General features: G+C 35.5%; 1 protein-coding gene and 1 pseudogene across 4 annotated transcripts in view; one reads left to right on the top strand and one right to left on the bottom strand.

Moving 5' to 3' along the window:
• Mei4 (meiotic double-stranded break formation protein 4) overlaps positions 1-19548 on the bottom strand; it is a 178294-nt gene that overhangs the window by 42576 nt on the left and 116170 nt on the right. The window lies entirely within an intron of this gene.
• On the top strand, positions 2597-3790 carry LOC109677118 (G patch domain and ankyrin repeat-containing protein 1 pseudogene; annotated as a pseudogene).

Raw genomic sequence — 19548 nt, 5'->3', positions numbered from 1 at the left:
ACAAATCTAGTCTTTAAGCTGGACTTACTCATATTAGTTTATTATGAAAAAATTGAAATTACTTTGCTAGCTTTTCTGAATTGAAGTGTACATTAAAACCTTTTTGTTGTAAAGAATAAATATTTTAAGCTGTCCTCACCTTAAAATGATAAAGTTTTTCTATGCAATTTTTTTGTTTTGTTGTCATTTGCTTATTATTACTATTATTGTTATTGCACTGGGGCTTGAACCCAGGGCCTTCACCTTGAGCTACTTCACCAGCCCTATTTTTGTGAAGAGTTTTTCGAGATAGCATCTTGAGAACTATTTGCCCGGGCTGGCTTCAAACTGTGATCCTTCTGAATAGCTATAATAACAGGTATGAGTCACTGGTGCCCAGCTCATTTGCTTATTTTTAACATTTGCCATGTCCTATGGACTTGTGAGATTTTCTGACATAGGGCAATTGATGCTCAGCTTTCTAACAGGGAGAAATTTTAAACTGTACTGTAAAGCTATTATACTCAGAAGACAGTTTTATTTCTACAGAAAAGAAATAAAAAATACAATATTCAAGTTAAAGGTGTGTTTGATTAAAATTCAAGTGAAAGTGTATGATATATTTGAATCCCTGATCTGGCCCACTTACGTATAGAACTTTGATGTTTGATTCATTTTTAAAATGATGTCCTAGACCCATTTGCAAATAAGCAAGTTAAGTTGCATTTGAAATATAATGTGTCTCTAGGCCATTGCCAAATAACCGTAGTAAGAATAGAAGTTCACTCTTTCAGAAGTCATCACTACTTTTCCCTTTCAAATCCCTATTCCAAGTTCAGTAGGTGCCTTTCAATAAACTATTCTTTTAAAGACTAAATGAAACAGAATGTATAATACAGTTATTCTCTCACATGCTTAAACGTTTTCTACATGTCTAGGATGGAAACGGAAATAAAATTGCTATTACTTTTTACCAAATTCTGACACTGCTTTTGTACTTTAATATTAGATATGTGCATAAGTAAGCATTTTAAATCAATCTGCCACATATTGTTCATGGATACACTGCCTCAACTTTTAACATAATATTGTATAAAATAGCAATTCTACCAAACAAGTGTCATATTTTTAGGAATAAACATTCATTGACTAAATCAGAGAGGTTTTCTTACACTATTACAGAGAATAACATGGAATTATTCCTTTGCCTTGCCAAGACTGCTCTGTGGCATGTGCTACAGCTCCATAATCACCAAGGGTATGTAGAGCAGAGGACTTACTTCATAAATTTCTTTGAACTTCATAGTTTTTCCTGATTTACATTCTTGGATCACCTTAGCACTTTAAAGAAAATAGACCAAAAAAGAAACTATGCCTATATAAAAGACATAAACCACAGGCTACAGTTAAAATTGTAATCTCCAAGGACAGCATTAGCAAAATATGGAATGTGCTTTTGCATAGAAAACAGAAATGCAGCTATGCATCCTTGTCGCCTGCCCAGAACCATGCTATATCATCAGCATGTCTGCCTGTCCTGGTAGAGCACCACCCTCCCTCCTATGAGGTGTAAAGCATTTTTTTTCTGTGAGGTTGTTTGGACAATGCCAGCCATCTTAAAAATTTTCTTTTCTCCAAATACCTTTAAACTGACTCTCTCCATTAAAATATTAACTTTTTCTTTATAAATGTCTGAATACATTAAATAACATAGTGGCCTGTATCTTCAATAATTATTTTATGTGTGCATTCAAAATAATTAGCAATGATCTACTTTGGTTTGGATGCTGCAGCAAACAAGCATTTCTTTTCACAATAAACTCTTAAGTGTCTGTCCCTTGTGCTTTATCGCAGGTTATTCAACAACATACTTGCTTCACAGTAAGAGTTAAAGAAATATCATTACATTAATAACAATGGGCAACAATATAGTTTTTAAAGAAGCTACAGTTCACATTCGGAGTAGTATGATTAATAAGTAAAAACACAAGTACTGTAGCATTCTAATTAAGATAGCAAATCATCAAACAGCATTACGTTCGCTGGATGGAGGGACTTGGATGGGGCAGAGACAGGAGCAAGCGGCAGAATCCCTCCCCGCTGCTCCCCACCCGAGGTTCCACTGTGGTTTCCTCTGCCTCTCCCGGGACAACCTACTGGACCCTTATTCTCCTGTCAGGCACTTCCTCCGAATCAGGTCGGCCACGACGGAGCCCATGCTTCTCCCGGTCCCTGGCATGAGGCAGGAGCAAAGCGCCATTTTGCCGTGCGGAAGCCACAAAGTAATACCGCAGTTTTCCTGGATAATGTCATGTCTGTTTTTGTTTGGGAAGAAGATACCTCAAAATACGATCGAGGAAGATTTAAAAGGCCGGGCTGATATTTCTTAATGTGCAGGGGATAGAACCCAGGGCCTCATGAATGTTCTACCACTGAGCCACACACACAAACACACACACACACACACACACACACACACACACACACACACAACCAACCCCCATGGAGATTTTTTTTTTAAAAACTTACTAAGGGGCAGGGTTTGCTAATCTAGAGGAGTCTGTGCTTTATATGTGCTGCATTGGCCTTGGGCCCTGCAGGGGGTAGAGCAGCATTTTTTATTCTAAGGCTGCTTTTCCTCATCCCAGAAGGTCTCTGGAGGGATTGGGCTGTTTGTCTCACCTTTTCTTTGCCTAGTTAAGTTTTCCTTTTCTCAGTTCTCCCCAAAGCCATGTCCAAGCCATCTCTTATCGCATTCACCCCAGCCACTGACCCCAGTGACCTCTGGAAGGACAGGCAGCAGCAGTCACAGTCTGAGGAGCCAGAGCCCACTCTGGATGGGGCCGCAGCCCGGGCTTTCTATGAGGCCCTGATTGCAGATGAAAGCAGTGCCTCTGAGCCCCAGAGATCTTCACCTGAGTCTGCCCGAGAGAGAAAGAGGAAAAAAATAAGAATGATGAGGCAGGCTACACCAGAAGGTGTGACAGCCGAAGTATCAGGAAGACCAGGACAAGGGAGATTCCTTGGGGCTGAGAACAAGATAAGGCAGTGGATACTGAAAGCAGCTCAGGAGGGGGACCTGGCAGAACTTCGAAGGCTGTTGGAGCCACAAGAGGCAGGGGGAGCTGGAGGGAATATCAATGCCCGGGATGCCTTCTGGTGGACTCCTTTGATGTGTGCTTCCAGAGCAGGCCAGAGGGCTGCTGTGCACTATCTCCTGGGCCAAGGGGCTGCCTGGGTGGGGGGTCTGTGAGCTAGGTGGCAAGGATGCTGCTCAGCTGGCTGAAGAAGCAGGCTTCCCTGAAGTGGCCCGCATGGTTAGGGAGAGCCATGGAGAGACAAGGAGCCCAGAGAACCAGTCCCCTTTGCCCTCTCCCCAGTACTGTGAGACTTGTAGTGCCCACTTTGAAGACTCCAACCACCACACATCTACTGCTCACTTGCTGTCATTGTCCAGGGGTCCCAGGCCCCCCAATCTTCCTTTTGGGGTGCCTACCTCTAGCCCTGGCTTCCAGCTGCTGCTGAGGGGGGGCTGGGAGCCAGGAAAAGGACTGGGACCCCGGGGTGAAGGCCGTGCCAACCCTATCCCAACTGTCCTCAAGAGGGACCAAGAAGGGTTAGGCTACAGATCAGCACCTCAGCCCCGAGTCATACACTTCCCAGCTAGGGATACTCGGGCTGTGTCTGGGAAAGAGCGAGCCTCTGGGAGGGGGGGCGGCCTACACTATGCTGGAGGGAGAACAGAAGGCAAGAGGAGAAGGCCAGGGCTTGGGAGTGAAACCTAAGGATGTATATGAACCTTGAATTCTGACTGATGTCTGATCTGGAACCTCTGACTTGGACACTTTGACTTTTACTTTCTGGGATCTGCAAACCCTCAGGTTTTGGTCATTGGGCTCTGCTTTTGGGGGAAGAGGGACTGAGTAGAGGAATAAATCAATCTTCTCCTTTAAAAAAAAAAGATAGCAAATCATAATTAGAGATTTGCTTCCTTGACCTCACAGAATCTAGGCTCTGCACTTATTGTGCCAATTCTAAAGTTTTCTTGAGAAGGAGCTTACAGGGTGGCAATCTAGTTGAGAAGGAAGTAGGACTACTTAACAGAAGATATGGGTGTGCCTTGACACAGACACTAAACCCACCTTCCAAGATGTCACAGCAGAGCTGAGTTTGTGGGCCACAGGTAGGCTTAGTGATATATTCCTATACTGCTTTCTTCTCTACTTTTCTAAAGAATTTTTAAAAATTTTCATCCACTTATTGAGATACAGTGTGCCCATCACTCTGAAGGCACTAGTGAAAGTAACAAGCACCTGTCTCTCAGGCCTCCTTTTCCTCTGCTTTACATTTTGCTATCATGAACAATTCCTATGCTGTGGTTGAGTTATCTAAGGCCCCCTAAGTGAACAATTTCTTGACCTAGTCAACTATAAAAACTCACACACTTACTTCATTCGACAACTAGAAGTGTTCCAGTACTGAAATCTTAAAATCTCTACCCAGAATGCAGCTTTCCTTCTTCCTATCTTTCTTTTATTCTCTGGGATTGTCAGTTCACATCCCAAGATCATTTATAATTCCTCTCTCTAACACTATCCTTTTGGTTGTTTTCTATTCCTTCATTTGAGTACTTTTAAAGCATCCAACATGTGCCATGAACATCTCCTATGTTGTCAAAAAAGAAACCTCAAATAAGTCTTTTATCTGATATCATTCTTTTTAGGAATCAAAGGATTCCTATATAAAGTGAAGATACATAAGGTGAAGAGGAGACAGAAATTCCAATGTTCTTTTCTTCACTCTTTTCCTTTTTAATTCTGAGTGAATCACAACTTAGAAAACAAGTGTGTTTCAGGGTGGGGATGGCTGATATGGATGGTTACCTTTTAATTTAAAGTGAAAATCCTCATTCAATAAACATTTTTATTATTTTTCATAGATGGAGAAATAAAAGAATGAGTAAGACTTTTTTGGGGGGATTAACCTCAGTACACAGAAACAAATGTAACAATGCTGAATTAAAATCATATTTACTCTTTCCAATAAAATGTGTTAATGTGTGTAATACACAGTAGGAATAAAAAGGAGATCTGTGTTCCTGTATATAGAGGTTAGAGAAATCATCACATAAAGCGTAAGGCTTTAATTGTATCAAAAATTATTCAGAACAACTTGGGTGCCAGTGGCTCATACCTATAATCCTAGCTACTCAGGAAGCAGAGATCAGGAGGATTGCAGTTTGAAGCCAGCCCTGGCAGATGGTTTGTGAGACCCTATCTTGAAAAAACCCAACACAAAAACAGAGTAAATGGAGTGGCTCAACTGGTTAGAGCACCTGCCTAGCAACAGTGAGGCCCTGAGTTCAAATTCTAGTACCTCCAAAATAATTATTCAGAACAAGTATGATTTTACTTGACATCAAGAATAAGAGAAAAACAATCAGGAAAGGTATATTACTTATATACATTTGAAATTTTTTCATGATATTTAAAATGACTCTGATGCCTTCTTTTCAGCATAATAACTGTTTCAGAACAGTTATTAAAACTGTAGCACTACATTCTTCTGCTTATGGAAAAAAGAACTAATCATATTAAATTGGCATTTTATTGTTAGAACAGCCAAATAAAGAAAAAATAATTGGCTTTATTCCCTTTCTCAAAGAATCTCTTCAATTAATTATAATCTGAGGCACAGAATTATTCTGACAGTGATTGTGCACCTGGTCCTGTCACACCTGTTTGTTCTGTATGTAATGATCCAATGCATCATATCAAAACTTTTAGAAAAATCACCACTGATTGTTTTATTTGAATGCATTTTCCATTTTTTATTAACTCACAAAAGTAAATAAGTAAAGTTATACTCCCTCACTCCTTTCAATCCTAATAAAAGTACAGAACCCTTATGAGTGATAGGGATTCTGTTGAAAATGATTTTCAACACAAGTCCTCCAATTACTCACTCAAGAATCTATAATGGAAAAAGGAGTTCTAAGCCAAAGACTGAGGAAGAAATACAACCTGCTCCTCCCCATCAAATTCTTCAGGATTTTTCTAACAATGGGGTGGAGGATTGAGGGGCACTAATGCTGAATACACTGCAGGATATAGCCAAAGCCATAGAAGTGTCAATATTATTATCACAATACCAGTCTGTGCTGCATAAACTCATCAAGGTACTATAGCCAACATTTACAGAAGTCCATGTTGGGGTCCACTGAAAAAGAATGAGCAGAAGTTCTACAACCTACTCTAATGAAAGTGGAAAGGGCTGGTATTTACTGGTACCTAAGTGTATTACCACCAGGCAGAGAGGGCCAATCTATATGAACATCTGTGGGGAAATCCCAGTCAGTTCCAAAGGTAATTTCCTCATTAGAGCATAAGTGAAAAGGAAAAATCCAACTATAAGAAAATAACTAAATAAAACAAAACAGATCTTATGAAAAACACCTACTGACGTAAGAAAATAGTACCTTAAATATAAGAAGGAAGAGCAAGACTGAAAATTAAACCAGAATAACCAGACAGAAGATAGTTTGAGATGCTGGGTGGCATGAAAGTACACATATCCATTATGAAGAGTTGATAAGAAAAAGAGAAGAAAACACACACTGACTTACAGAAAAAGACAATGAGGAATGAAATACAATAGACTGTGGTGAAAGGAGGAAAGAATTATGAGAATTGGATTTTTAACAGGGAAACTGATAAACACTGACGATAAAAAACTGAAGAACCAATATTACAAAAAACTGAGTAATTATGAAGGAACAACTTGAGAAGTTCACTTGCTATGTAATGGGGAAGGGCAAAGAAATGAAAATGATGAGAAAAGATAATAAATATAAATAATGGGAGCAATAAACCATAAAGAGCTTTCAACTCAAAGACATAATTTAAAAAAAAAAGTGTTCTTGAGTGAAAACAGAAATGAGAATGCTATTTTAAAGGTCCACTATATTCAATAAAAATTCTCAGTCAAGACCATATAGTTTTACTTCTGAACTTTAAAAAAATTATCTCAAAGACATTCAGAAGTGAAAACAGGAAGAATCACCTACTGAAACAGTTAAACAATTAGGCATTAAAGTAGATAATAAAGCTAAGTTACTAAATTATGTGCAGTAGCAGGGCAAGAATTGATAGGCAAATTAATGAACAAATGCTACTTATGTGAAAAGTATATAAATAAACATTACAAACCTAAGGAGTTAATGTTACTAATAAATGGAAAACTGATTTTTCCCACTTAAGAGTCTTATCTCACACTACACACCAACAAACTTTCCAAATATATTTTTAAATTTTATTTTTATTACCACATTATTATTGTACCGGGGGTACATTCTGACACTGACAAAAGTGCTTACAATGTATCTTAAACTCACCCCCTCCATCATTCTCCATTATCCTCTACCCTCTTCTTAGAATAGTTTCAACAGGTATCATTTTTCCATTTTCATACATAAGTACATAATATTCCCATCATATTCATCCTCCCACACACTTTGATTATATCCTCCAACTTCTCTCAAATACCAACCCCCAGCCAGTACCTGTTTTACCACCTGTTCTCCATTTTTGAAAAAAGACATTTTTATTTGTTTAAGATAGCTATACAGGGAGTTTCATTGTGACATTTCTACGTTTTATATGTGTTGTAACACAAATTGGTTCATCTCCTTAATTTCTCTCCTTTCTACCTTAGTCTCCTTCTTATGGTGACTTCAACAGGTTTAAATAATCTATATTCATTCTTGTATAAAAAGAACATCAACTGTATTCATCTTCTTTACTTCTTTCTTTTATCTTTCCTCTCCCATTAGTGACCTCCTATTAGCATGACCTGTTTCCATTCATGTCCTTAGTGTTTTTGGTGTCTGTTCATTGTTCAGTATGGTTTTTGCCTTGGTATATTAAGTGGCTAACCAAAAAAAAGTTATAAAATGACATAGGTTTCTAATATGATGAAGAACTGCATGAACAATTCAACCACCTCACTAGAAGATACCCAAAAGTATTAAAACACATGCTCCCTCAAAGGCTCATGTAGATACAGTCACAAAATTGTGGAAAACAAGGTCATCTCTGGGAATAGAAATAATTTAAAAAGAATGAATACAAAAAAGATGATTTGTCTGACAGTGCCATACCTATTCCATCTGGGAAATTTCTCAGTTCCGATGTGATTAATAATTTGGGTTTTGCCTGACCATCTCTATAAAAAGTAGAGGGCAACTGCTGCTGAGTACATACAATGGGATTCTGGAGTCGAGGCACTCACAAAAAGCTGAAGCCATTAAAAAACACCATCAGTCAGTGAACCAAAAGAAAACAAATACCCCAAGCTCAAAAAATAGAAGACTGAATTCTTGCCTGTATTTGCTTGGATCCCAGTGAGTATGAAAAAACCCACAAGAGTCTCTGAAAATTTGAATCCACTAGAATACCTTTACATAGGGTGGGGATGTAGTTCATATCTAGTTTAAAATTCCCAGATTATTTTATTCCTTGAAGGATAATTAATCATAGTTTCTAAAGGCATCTATCTGTACTTGATAATTTCTTTTAGAGATGACAAGAAGAATATGGAAATACTGAGTACTTTCTAATACTATCAGTATAATGAATCTTTTTCTCCAATATGTGGCAAGGATTCAGGGATTTATTCAGGTATGGTCACTTGTAACTATAAATATACACTGATATAGTCACTGCATAATTTAAATTTTAGAATAAATTATTGACTACATTTATTGTCTTCTACTTATTAACTTATAGCTTTATAGCAACCACATCAATTTTTAACATAAGGATTTCAAGTTGAAACACAACCATCTAAACTGATAAGCTGAAATTTTAAGAACTAGAGGTTTTAAACAACTCACTGAGAAAAGATTTGTTTAGATCTTCAAAAGATGTTAGAAATTAAGCACAGTATATTCAATGAATCCCTGAAAGTCTTCTATTATGTTTTTGAGGCTTTGAAAAATGTTTTACCATGAGTCTTCCATGTAGACAGAGACTTTTGTTTGAATGTATAAAAATAATCAGAATTCCAAATCTAAATTTTAGGATATGCTTTGATCATAAACTCTAAAGAATTTTGAACAGCATGATTCCTAAAGCTACATATACGTTTTGTTTCAAGAGAGAGAAACACAAATATTCATGAGCCATTCTAAACAAGCATCAATTATGTCATTATTCTTTAAGTCAACATCTGCTCTCTATAACCCTTGAGATACTCTCCAAATTAAAACTGCAAAATGGACAAAAATGATCATGATAAAATCTTTGAGGAGTATCCATAAACCTCACATTGGATTGTCTATCTCTTAAAAGTTTGATTTAATTCTCTGGGGATCAAATTACCTATAATGGCACACAACTTCATTTGTTTGTGGAATTATGCTCAGATGAGTGGAGTTTTTTAAAGCCACTAAACTAGTTAAAAACAGAGATAGGATTAGAACTGAAGATTTCCAGGGGGCACTCTGCTCATGTTCCATATATTTTACCAATTCTTTTACAACAATATCTTTATCCATGATGAGTAAATCGAGAGTATGTTAAAATGGCAATCCATTATTTTCAGAATGAACAAATAACGTATTTTGATATTTTAAGTTATACTGTCATAGCCTTTACAGGAATGGCTTCTGAAATTAGAAAGCAGAAGTTATTATAAGTATATGGTCATATATTGGTCATTTGTGGTCTGTAGTGATAAACACCCTGGTTTTATCTGTGATACATTGATTATACATCTCTTACATGATCTACCTAGAGTTTCAAATGGTGTTGAACACTTTTTTTTTTTTTTTGGTGGTACTGAAAGTTTGAACTCAGGGCATAGTACTTGCAGGCAGGTGTTGTACCACTTTGTGATGCCTCCAGCTCTCAATTACTTATTTTTTTGGTAGTGGGGATCAGTACTGGGGTTTGAAAAGAGGGCTTCATACTTACTAGGCAGATGCTCTACCAATTGAGCCACTTTTAATCCGTTTCCTCTGGTAATTTTGGACACATGGCCTCACATTTTGCCCACCTGGTTTGGACTGTAATTCTACTATTTTAGGCCTCCCATTGTAGCTGGGATGATACAACACTGCACTTAGCTATTGGGTGAGATGGGGTCTTTCAATATCTGCCTCGTTGGCCTTGAACCATGATCATTCCAATCTCAGTTTCCAAGTAGGATTAGAGGTGTAAGTCATGGGGGCCTGGCTCAATCACTTATTTTTTTTAACAGTTTTTTTAAAAAGTAATGTTGCTACATATTTTCAGCTTTAAAAATGGTAATGTTTGCCTACATCTTTCCAGCTTTGCCCTTAGTTATTTTTCCTCAATAGGCTTATAGATTTGAATTGAAACAGAAAAAGAGTAATTCAATTACCAAACATGTAATGAGGATATTAAGTTAACAGAAAAGATTTTGTAAAATTAATCATCTTGAACTGATCCAAGGAACTTTTGACCAAAATTAAAAAGAAAAAAATTTAGTTATTTATCCAGTGTTAACCTCTTAGGAAATAGAAACTGTATTCAATAGAAATACTGTGACATTGTCTTATCTTAAGCAGTCATCACCTATGCTGTTTAGCAATAAAGCATTTTTTCTTGGTGGTACTCGTGTTTGAACTCAGGGCCTTGGGCTTGCTAGGTAGGCACTCTACCATATGAGCCATCCCTTAGCATATAAAGCATTTACTAGAAACAAACAATGTTTAAACCTGTGTAAAAGACTATGAAATTTTTATAAATAAACATCCAATAACCACAAACCTGTGACAATTAATTGTTAAATTCAGATTTGAAGTCTAATGTTTCAACAATAATCAGCTTTTAAATTTTTTTCTACTTCCTTATTACTGAGGTTTTCTGCCAAACTATTCTCTTAGATTTATACTTTGTAAATCTGATTCATTCAGCATTCTTTATACCTTTTCTGATGATGAACATTTAGTATAAACATATTCAACAATAAATACAAGCCATTTATATGGAAACATGCATGATTTGCCTGGCTCTGAAGTACTCCCACAACTGTTCTGCTGAACTGAGTCATTCCATGGATTCTCAGGAGACTCAGGAAGAGTACAATTTGTGGAATTCACTGTCATCTATATTTTGAGACATCATTGTATTGTCTTTGCCTGATTTTTCTATCATAGGTATTCTGACATCATAAAATGAGTTGCCAAGTATTTTCTCTTCTTGTATTTTTGGGAAGAAACTTTGTGGCAATATTTCTTCCTTAAATGTTTTGTAGTATTTCTAGTGAAGTAATCCAGCCTTAAAATTTTCTTTATTGGAAGGTTATGAACTAGTGGATTTAAGACTATTGAGATTATCTATTTCTTCCTGAAGGAGATTTAAGTAGTTTTTAATCTAAGAAATGTCCATTTCATTGAATTTGTTGAACTTATGATAATAAAGATGTTCATAATATCTCCTTATTCTTTAAATATCTGTACTAATATCCTCTTTCATTACTGACATTGGTAGTTTTTATCTTCCTTCTTTTCCTCCAATAACCAGTCTTTAGTTTTCTGACTAGCATCTATTGTTTTATTCTTTTTAATATCAATGCCTTCTGTTCTTATATTTTGTATATTTCTTCCTTTTGTGTGGTTTGGACTTACTTCCACTTGCATTTCTATTTCATACATAATAAATTTGAGATCTCTATTCAATACTATAGTAAGGATCCAATGCTATAAATTTTCCTAGTAATCATTGCTTTATGAGCCTTTTACAAATTCTGATGTATTATGTTGTCATTTACTTAATTTTTTTCTAATTGCCCTGGAGACTTTATCTTTAATCTTTGGGTTATGTAGAAGTGTGCTATTTAATTTCCAGTTGACAGGCAGAAGTTCTCATACCCTTCCATTATTAGTTACTAGTTAAATTCTATGATTATTAGAGAATATCCAACACATAATTTCAATTCTTTAAATCTAGCTAAGGTCTGTTTTGTCATCCAGAGTAAGATCTATCTTCGTGGCTATTCCATTCAGACTTGAAAAGACTGTGCACTTTGTTGTTATTGGGTGGACTGTTCTAAAAACAGTTAGCTTAAGTCAGTTGATAGGTTTATTCAGCTCTTCCACAGTAATTGCTGATTTTCCATCTACTTACACTATCAATTACTGTAGCAAGCTTTCTCTTGCTCCTGGTTCTACTGACCTAACTGGGGGCGACTGGAGATGCAGAAAGGACAAATGATAGAAAACAGACATGCAGAAAGTTGGGGTCAGCTGTGTTGGGTACTCAGATGGAGACACACAACAGCCTCGTTGCTTCTTTTCTCTAATAACTCTTCTTTTACTTTGCTTCTTTTTCCCATTCTTTAAAACCTTACTTCTAAAGTCTTCTTTTTCTATTCTTTAAAGTGTCTTTCCTTAGACTTGTTCTGTCCCATTTTTCTTTAATCTCTCTTAAAGTCTTTACCCTCAGACTTGCACTGTCCTATGTTCCCTTTTATAGTCTCGGTCCTCAGACTTGCACTGTCCCACGTTCTCTCTTTAGCTTTCTTAAAGTCTTGGCACTCAGACTTGCAGACAAAAAACAGCAGTCATGTCTAAAAACTGCATTAGCATAACTCTTTAATTCTTGGTCCTTAGACTTACACTGTCCCATGTTCTCTTTAGCTTTTCTTTAGCTTAGCTTTTCTAACTATGTATAAAGTTTTCAGTGCAGAAAGATGCTCTGGTGGAGACACAACAGCCAGCAGCAGTGACAGCAGCAGCCAATCAAAATCCTCCATCAAAAAAATCCTGCATCTCCTTCAGTGAGTCTTGTAGCCAGTGGTAAACAAGGAGGTGGAGCAACAGTTCTCCTGGAGGGACATGACATTGTAACAAAAGAAACCTGCCTTCCTACTTCTCTGAATATAAACAACTTAGGAAAAGTAGCCTTGCTGCATTTTGCCTCTTGCTCTCTTCTGCCACTGGGACCATGCCAAACTTAGCCTCTAGATCACTGAGCATAACTGTGTTTATGTCAAGTTCTCATAGGCATCTCATAATCCACTCCCTACAAATTACTAAAAAGGGAATACTAAAATCTTTAAGAACAACTGTTGATTTATCTCATCTTCCTTGTAGTTTTGTGAGTTTTTGTTTCATCCATTTTGGAGCTTCATGTATTTGTTAGGTGCATACACATTTAATATTATACCATTTTGGTGAATGGACACATCTGCCATTATGTAACATGCTTCTTTATTATGACTAGTATTCCTTATTCAATGATATGTTTTTACTGATAAGAATATAGTTAACCTAACTTCTTAGGGTTTGCATAGAGTACTACCTACTTTTGCAATACTGAAATAGTTTTAAGCTCCCACTTTATTTTTGTTTAAAGTGTATTTTAAGTAGTTTGTTCTAGGGATTAAAGTTTATTTATAATCGTTCCCAGTGTATAGTTAATACTTTCCACTGCAGGTAGAAGCCTTACAACCACAGGTCTCTGATACCCTGAGCCCTTTATATTTTTAGTTGTCATACACATTACTCCGCATATACTATATAATGTTATAATCTTTTTCCTCAGTCATACCAATTTTAAACAATGTAATAAAAACAACAAGCTCTATTTTGTCACATCTCCATCAGTGTGACCCAATACTTGAGAAAAATCTTTTTAATGGAAGAAAGATTCATTTTGGCCTATGGATTCAGAGATTTTACTTTAGGGTTGGATGATGCCATTGTTTTTAGGACTATGGTAAGGGAGAACCTCATGGTGGGGAGCTCCTCACCTCACGGTGGCTAGAAAGCAAAGAGAACGAGCTCTCTTTTATAACAAAGCCCTTCCCTCCAAACCCATTAAGCTATGAATACATAAATGGATAATACATTCATATCAGAGCCCTCATAACCCAATTACCTCTCAAAGACCCCTCCTCTGAACACTACTACATTGGGGACAAAGTCTTCAACACATCACCTTTGGGAGGGTTATTTAAGATTCAAACCATAACATGTTCTATAATATTTACCAAGACATTATTTCGTTTGTTCTACTTTCATTCCTGAAGTTATAAGTTTTTGTGACATCAATTCCCTTTAGTCTGAAGTACTTCTTTTAGCATTTCTTTTACAGAAGATCCATTAACAGTGAATTCTCTTCATTTTCCTTCACCTGAACCACATCTATTATTCTGAAGGGTATCTTTCTAGATGTCGGACTTGATACTGTTTTACAATCTTGGGGCAACCATGGTTTCTGATGTAAAATGTGAAGCCATTTGGAATGTGTTCCTCTATTTTAATGTCATCTTTCTCTTTAAAGAGAGAATTATTTTGAGTTTTGAAGAAATAAATAATTATGTGCCTTGGTGAGGTTTTCTTTGACTTTATAGTTTATGGCTAACTGAAAATCAGTACCATTATGGTTTTCTCCAAATTTCTGAAGGTTTCAGCAATTACATTCTAATACACTGTCACAAATCACTTTCATCACTCCTTAAGTATGCTAATGACATATGTCGTGCATTTTCATATTATTTCATAGATTCCTAAGATTCTGTTCAAATTCTCAGGATTATTTCCTCTTTAAAATTAGATAATTTTCATTGGCCTATCTTACATACAGTGACCTTTATTTTTTATTCTACTATTGGGGCAATCTAATGACTATTCCATTTTAGATGCTGTAACTTTCAGTTCTGAAATTTAATTTTTAAATGTACATTATGTATAAATAATGCACATATGCAATAAAACAAAAATACATTTTTTGCTTAGAGTTTATTTTTATTCATTTCAAGAGTATTTATGTTTATCTTAAGGAACAAAGTTATAATATTTCCTTCAAACTTTTTTTCTGGTAATATTGACAACTGACTTCTCTCAGGGATGGTTACTGATGATAACTGAGCCATCATCTTCCTGATTTTTGTAGTTGTGCATATTGAGTAATTTTACATCATATCTTAGATACTTTGAATATTGTAAGTCTCTGAATCCTATTATGTATTCTTTAGAGAATGTTGGTATTTTTGTATTACCAGACAATTAAAATGGTTATGTCCAGAGTACAAATTCTGTTTTACCTTCTGTGAATGGAGAGTCCACTGTCTGTGTTCAAAGTCTTTACTGAAGTTTGGGTTTGTCCCATACATGTGCCACTTGGGAGTTTGTTGGATTATATGCAGGGGTTTCTATCATAATTCAATTGTCAAAGACTTTGCTACATTGTTGGGAGTCTATCTTACACAGCTCAGTGATGAGTCTGGAAACCGTGTCCTTCATGCACAGATTAAGAATACCCTTCTCCAGCTCTTTCCTCTCTAGGGCTCACTCTACCCTCTCCTGCTCCTAAGAGTCTTCTTCCCTACTTCTTCCTCCCAGAGGGACCAAGTTTCTCTCAGAGCTTTAGATACTGGTGCAGTTATTTGACTTATGACCACACTCATTGCATAGACTGAAGAGAAAACAAAGAGAAACAAAAACAAGAGTATCAAGGATACCTGCCACAGTTACTAGTTCATAAAAGCCCCATTCTCTACTCTTTCCAGAAAGATGTGGTTTTGTCAGACTTTTCCTGTTCTTCAGTACAGTATAGTTCCTTTCTGGGGCCACTCTTAGCTAAGGGAATGAAAAAATGAGAAACGTATTCCATTTGGTGTTAATACTATTATTATTGCTTTTCACATTTCAGATTTATGTGGCAATTGATTTGTGTTTTGTATTTTTCCAAATTCTAAAAATTTTAATACATGGAAAAGACAGAGTGGTTTATCCTATCTCATATGGTACTTAACTTATAAACTTTGAACTTTAAAACCTTGAAGTTTTACTGATTGTGAAAATACAATATTATAAATTAATCAAAATTTATTTTATGACTTCCCAAGGCAAATCTTTCAACCCCTTCAGATACTCAGAGCCATGGAATACAAGGAAATTCAGACATTCAGATCAGAATAATTTTGGTAACTCTTCAATGTTTTAATTAAATACTTGTCCAGTATTTATTCTGAAAGAATGATGAATACTATATACTTACATAAGTAGAGTAAAACAAAAATCTCTATGGTTACCCATATCTGACTCACACAGATGGTTCAGAGATCATCTGTTGTCAAACATATACCTGAAAGTTAATTCTAATATTATTCACATTTATGCACTTATATTTATGTCAGTGGTGCTTTGAATTTAAAACTTTATATCTTATTGAACAGTATTAACAATAGGAGCTAATGGCAATTGGGTATTTATGTCAAGTTTACTAACTGCAAATATGGTTTACCTCATGAGATTGAGAAAAATTGTATGTAATAGCGCTATTTCTATTAATATTTTAATATGAGAAAAATGAGGGTTGAGACAATTATTTTTCTTTAATCCTTAGATATTTAAATATGAATTTCTAAAAGCTTTTAAATACATTTTCACAATAATATCACATATAAAATTGACAATTCCCTAGTACCTTCATAATACAGTGTTCAGTCTCATCATTTATTACATTCTTTGGCTTGTTCAAATCAGGACACAAATTAGAAACATATACGGCAGGAATCAACAAATTTCTGGAAAGAACGAGCTAGTAAATATTTGATATTTTGCTACCCACATGGTCTCTGCTGCAGCTATTCAACTGTTGTTTTAGTGCAAAAACTGCTATAGACAAGGCATAAATGAAGAGACATGGCTGAGTTCCAAAAAAATGTATTTTCAAAAGCAGGTAGCAGGCAGGCTAGGTTTGGTTCATTGACTACACAGTTCATCTACCCCTGGCAGTTAATGTTTCTTTAGTCTTTTTAAAAATGTACATCCATTCTTCTATTAGTCTCTTTCCCTTTTCTTTTTACAATTATGCTGCCTATTTGTTGCAGAAAATGAATTGCTTTTTCAGAACAATCTTGGTTTTGCCAAAAGCATCCTCCTGGGTAATTTAACATGTCCCTCTGTTTCTGTGTTGTTTGTGAGGCTGCAATTCACTTCAGAGCCTTGAGGTTTGATTTGTTGAATAAACTACTTCAGAGGTTACACTACAGTGTAACTAGACATCACATTCCAAAGGTCATACAATTAACCAAATGACTTAAGTTTACCCATGGAGAACTCTTAAAAAAAATCTAGGCTGAGATGGGCCTGGTAACACATATCTTAGCACTTGGGATGTTGAGGCAGGAGGATCATGTGCTCAAGTCAGTATAGGCTACATATCTAATCTGTAAGTCATAAATACACTGGTTAACATTCATCTTTTGTTGCCAATTGAGCTCATAGATGGAAATTTTCATTAAAAACCAGCAGTTTCAAAAAGGCATTCAGTAATGTGGAAATTTTTAGGTCAGCTGTATATTTGGGAGAATTTTAAGCCTTGCTTTATCCATACGTAATAATTATTCACATGAAAAATACCAGTAAGGGAGAAAACTGCAAAAATGTGATAAACTAGGTCTCATTATCAGGAATGTCTCTGAAGTTCTTGTTAAACAAACTGAAATTAAGAAATGAAAAGCCCATACTAAGGGCCCCTAATCTCTATTTTGTCCATCTAAGCACAGTGTGATATAAATTCTATTCTCCCTGATGGATTGATTGCTGACTGAGTTAGGCTTCCTAGATCTTAAATATGATTAAAATATGCATAAATTCAGAAAAGAGCATGAATGCTCTCTCAACTAAAACAGGTCAGCTGTTTCTTTGCTCAGAACTATCATTATCTTTCTTTATCTTATTAAAATGTTTATTTTGTTGCTACCTATTATGGTGATACAGAAAATTAGTTTACTTTGGAGAAGTGTAAGTATATATAAACTTGTACCAGATTCAGAATCTTTTCTTTGGATTTTCTATTTTTATTAATGAATTGCTTAGCTTTTTATTTTACTTAAATAGGAAAATTGATGTCTAAAATGAACACTGCTTCCTGATGTAGGCACCAGAGCTTTTGAGTTTTCATCTGCTAATATGCTTTCAATTTCTAAAATCTACTTTTATGTAGAAATTCCACCTACTTTGTAAACATTACGTCTCTAAAGTATTTAATATGTTTGTGCATATAATACTCTAAATTCAGATTTCACCAATCCTTATCAATATTCCAAAAGCACTATTCATTTTTAGTATCTTGTCTACTATACCCAAAAACATGCTGATTAGATAGAGGTATGAGCTGCATCTAAGAAGAAAAATAGAACTGTGAAACACAATTCAAAATTGAAGTTTCATTCTAAATTAATGTACTTCTGGTGACTGGAGACATTTCAATATAAAAATATTTTACAATGCAAAAAGCATAGATCATGTGTACTCATGAATTTAAACTCAGTATTTTCTCAATTACTTAATATTCTGAATTTTTAAAGAAAAACTATCAACTATGGCTACACTAGAAGAGTGTCTTGGGTGTGCAAAATTGTTTGTATATGTATAATTTTTAAAATGGTATATGTGAGTATTTCCTTAGATATTCCATTCTCCCTTTTAACACAGTATTAGGCTTTCAAAATCTACCACTTAATACATGAAGACCTAATTTATTCTAACAGCTACAGAATATTCATTTTGATATCTCACATCTAGCCATACTTTTAAACAGACAATAATTTCCAATTTTAAGCTATGAAACGATGTCAAACTGAACATCCTTGTACATGTCTCCTTTGTACAGTATACTTGCTGAATCTTAGAAGACAGGTATCTTTAATTTTACCAGGGGATACATTCCATTTCTCTACATAATCACCAGCATCTGACATTGGTGTCAAATCAACTTTAAAAAATATTCAATATAACCAGTATAATTATTGTTTCTGTAATTTGCATTTCCCCTGTTATCACTCAGGCTAAGTATAATTCATGTTAATTTGCCTTCTGAATTTCCTCTTCTGTTAAAAACTCATTTGTTTTATATCTTTATGGGCATATATCACACATATTTTATAATTAATCTTTAATTTATTATAAATGCTACAGAATTTTTGAGGGAAATACCTATTTGCCATATAAACAATTAAAAAGCACCTTTAAAAAGAATTTTTCTCCAGAAGTGGAAAAGAGGAAGAGAGAGAGAGGATAAGAAAGAGTAATAGAGGGGGTAAATATGATCAAAGTATATTACATGCATGTATACAAATGTCATAAGCATTCTCTTACTCTGTACAATTAATACACTCTTATAAAAGTGCTTCTTTCTAAGCTGACTCAGTTTCATAACAAATTGAAGCCTAGCAAATTGAAGCCACTGGAATTCAACAACAAGGTGGGGGGAAAGAAGGCCTATGACCACCTACTTCCTTTTAAAGTGGATCACCTGGTATGTGCTGGTATGTGCAAGTAGGAGGAAATCTTATCTTCTGAATGTCCTTCACAGAGAACTCTTGGCTAAAGATTAATTATAATAAATAACCTCAAATTATTTGTGTGGCTCTTTGAAAATGGAAGCTGCAAAATTCTCTGGAGTATAGAGTTGTTTAAAAACTCATAGCTCCTTCTGTGTGAGAAACCTTCCATAGGGTCACTTGGAGACCTCAATTCATTCTGGGCCAGGAGCACAAGTCTCATAAAAAACAAGGACTTAGAGACAG

The sequence above is a fragment of the Castor canadensis genome, chromosome 1 (genome assembly GCF_047511655.1).
Source record: "Castor canadensis chromosome 1, mCasCan1.hap1v2, whole genome shotgun sequence".
Taxonomy (NCBI): Eukaryota; Metazoa; Chordata; class Mammalia; order Rodentia; family Castoridae; genus Castor; species Castor canadensis.
Note: the sequence above shows the minus strand (reverse complement) of the source record. Positions and strands in the feature narration are given on the sequence as shown.